Raw genomic sequence first — 3,732 nt, 5'->3', positions numbered from 1 at the left:
TATATATATATATATATATATATATATATATATATATATATATATATTTACAGATGTATACATATTTTACGGGGGGCAGATTACAAGATGTATAGTTCTTGCTCATTCTGAATACATTTTTTGCTGCCTGTTTCGGGAAGATGACACAGGATAAATGAATGTGTTGATGGTGTTAAACAATGATTGGTTTACTTTTGGGGACTCTAAACACTTTAGGGTTGTGTGTCATTTGTCAGATGCTTGGGGAATTTGTTGCAGCAACACCAGGACCGTGAGGAGGGGCGACTAAAAGGGTGTAAAATATGATCTAGATCTAATATCTATATCTAAACATATCACATTCACTAGTTTTCATGGTTAAATAATTAGCACAGAGGAGAAGAAAAAGAAAAAAAAAAAAAAAAAAAGTGGTGTACAGCCTGTGATGGAGGACAGAGTCCAGACCCAGCTTGGCTTTGAGACCCTCCCGCCTCCCGGGGCAACAGTAAGTGTGGATTTTGGATGCTGGAAGAATTATTAGTAGTCAGGTAAGCTGCTGTCATGCATCTAATGTGTTGCTATTGGCTAGAATTTTCTGAACATGCTTCTTCAGTGGCTCCACAATTCTTAGTATCACATAGACTTCATAAAATCCTGTGTTTTTGGGTTTGTCTTGTACCACGAACATGCCTTGATAAGTTGAGTTAAAGGCTAAGTAACCAAGCCAAATTTTTATCAAATTATAACAAATGTTTTTTACCAAATGACACTGGTGGGAAAAACGACAGGAAGGAATAGACAAGTAAATAGTGGGGTAGTGGTTTTATACTGTGCATGACTAATGTGCATATTAAGGGTAAATCAACCATTTGAATCTCTTTATTTTCTATCCAATGCGAGTTTCCAGATTCAAGTCTGAGCTGAACAGTACTTAAAGAGTGGGAGGCTTGCTCATGTCATTGCATGAAGTAAAAATGTGCCAAAATCATAATGAAGAAGACTCACAATGAAATTCTTAAAAAGTCACGTGGTGCAATAAATGCAGAAAACAAAAACATAATACAGGAAATGACATCACAGTGAGGACCCTTGCAGACCCTCATGACTGTCTGTCAAGGCTTTTGACTGATATGAGAATGTGTGGTAATGCTTTAGATTACAGTCCACAATTTACAGCGCAAGTAAACAGAACTTACAGCGTACCTTTTTTTGTAATTATATACATTGAGGGAACAACAAGTTTGGGGAATACAGGGGTAACAACCTGGTAAATTACAAATGATTTATACTGCAAGTATTTTGAAATTAAGGGGTACCTATTCTAATATTACGTGGTATGTATGACCTACTATGCTAAACAACAATCTTACATTTAGGAGCGATTTAGCAAGAATAATACATTGGTATTAAAGGCCTAGGTATTTTTTAACCACGGGTCTATTATTAAAGGACACATGATGTAGATTACCGAACCACAAAACTGGAAATCTAGAGAAATTAGTTAATGAGTTTCTGTTATGATTTATAATTCACCATGTAGTCTACTTATTGTAATAGACTACTTATTGTGTATTGTATTCGTAGATTTCAGCTGAGTCACACCAGCAACTTCCCAACACCACTATCACCAAATAATTACTTCTGATGTTCAGTTTGCATGACATTATACCATCAAGGTGCAATGCAGCTTAAGACAAGCTTACCTCTGTCCAGCTGTTCACAGAATATAAAATACAACATGATACAACACTTGTATTTCAGTGGATATATTGTATACTGTGATATGTTTTATAGCAAAAACAATTTTAATAAATAAAATAATAATAAAATAATAGAGGATTTAATTTGGTCATCAAACAAAGTTAAATTAAAACTATTGCAACATTTTTCTCTGTAATTACTGTGCAAATATACACTTGTTCTGTGTTTAAGTTCAACTTGTTCCTCCCTTGTTCCATGTAGTTACAGGGTAAGTAGCTACAAGAAATTGCTCCAAAATGATTGTTGTTTAGCACAGCAGGCCGTACATACATACATTCATACCAGGCAATATCTCCATCATGTCAAGCTCATGTTTTGCTAACTCAAAACGGTGAGCTGTTTTATTTAATTCAATTATTGCTTGAAAATTACTTTACTGCTGGGTCTAAATGAACCCAAAATGGGTTTTTTAATTAAAATCACACACAATATGACAACAGTAACAACACAGGCAACAGATAATAACAAAAGGGGAAAATTTATTACACCAGAAATGGATAAAAATTCAAACGAACAATCGTTCTACATGAAAAGCCTACATGAAAGGTTCCGAAAAAAGCGACGCAACTCCACACTTATATGGCTTATACACAGTTAAACCAAAAATGCTTTTGAAAAGTTTAATATTGAATAACGTTTATTTTGCTCATGTTTGTTATTGATATTTTTCTGATAAATAAACTACGTACACTACGGCCAAACCATCACACCAAGAAACACACAGACTGAAAGCTTGTAATAAACACTGAAAGTCAAGAATAAACTGTCTATAGCAAATCGACAGGATTTTTAAAGTCTTTGATTTTACCGTTTTGACACACTCCTAACCCAACACCATCGGGTTACTTACAATTATCAACCCAAAATTGGGTCAAATCAAACCAGCTCACTTATACAACAGTCTCAACTGTATTGAAACAATAGCCCAGTGGTTCTTAAAACATATATATGTGTACTATTAAACGGTACACAGTGTATGTTATTGCTAAATCACTTGTGAACGTATAATTGTTGTTTAGTAGGTCATACATACCACGTAATATTAAAATAGGTACCCCTTAGTTTCAATATACTTATAGTATAAATATTTAGTATTATCTCTTTATTCCCTAAATGTTGCAGATTGTTCCCTTATACCAACACGGTATACTGTTTCGGTAAACTATTATTACGAATATGTACGCTGTAAATTTGTTTTACTTACACTGTAAATTGCGGGCTGTAATCTAAAGTGTTACCCGAATGTGTTAAAGGTTATGATAACTGTGCAAGGTAATTATTAAAGATACAACTAACTTTTGTGGGGGTGGTGTATTAGCTTTGTCTAAAAATATCAAGGGGGCACAGTTTCCAATGGGTATGAAGCGTTTGCTGTGAGTAATACAGGTGCATCTCAATAAATTAGAATGTCATGGAAAAGTTCATTTATTTCAGTAATTCAACTCAAATTGTGAAACTCGTGTATTAAATAAATTCAATGCACACAGACTGAAGTAGTTTAAATCTTTGGTTCTTTTAATTGTGATGATTTTGGCTCACATTTAACAAAAATCTCAACAAATTAGAATACTTCATAAGACCAACAAAAAAAATGTTTTAGTGAATTGTTGGCCTTCTGGAAAGTATGTTCATTTACTGTACATGTACTCAATACTTGGTAGGGGCTCCTTTTGCTTTAATTACTGCCTCAATTCGGCGTGGCATGGAGGTGATCAGTTTGTGGCACTGCTGAGGTGGTATGGAAGCCCAGGTTTCTTTGACAGTGGCCTTCAGCTCATCTACATTTTTTGGTCTCTTGTTTCTCATTTTCCTCTTGACAATACAGGTCTGGTGAGTTTGCTGTCCAGTCAAGCACACCAACACCATGGTCATTTAACCAACTTTTGGTGCCTTTGGCAGTGTGGGCAGGTAGCAAATCCTGCTGGAAAATGAAATCAGCATATTCAAAAAGCTGGTCAGCAGAAGGAAGCATGAAGTGCTCCAAAATGTCTT

Source organism: Sinocyclocheilus grahami, unplaced genomic scaffold (genome assembly GCF_001515645.1).
Source record: "Sinocyclocheilus grahami isolate Dianchi unplaced genomic scaffold, SAMN03320097.WGS_v1.1 scaffold398.1, whole genome shotgun sequence".
NCBI classification, from domain to species: Eukaryota; Metazoa; Chordata; class Actinopteri; order Cypriniformes; family Cyprinidae; genus Sinocyclocheilus; species Sinocyclocheilus grahami.
Note: the sequence above shows the minus strand (reverse complement) of the source record.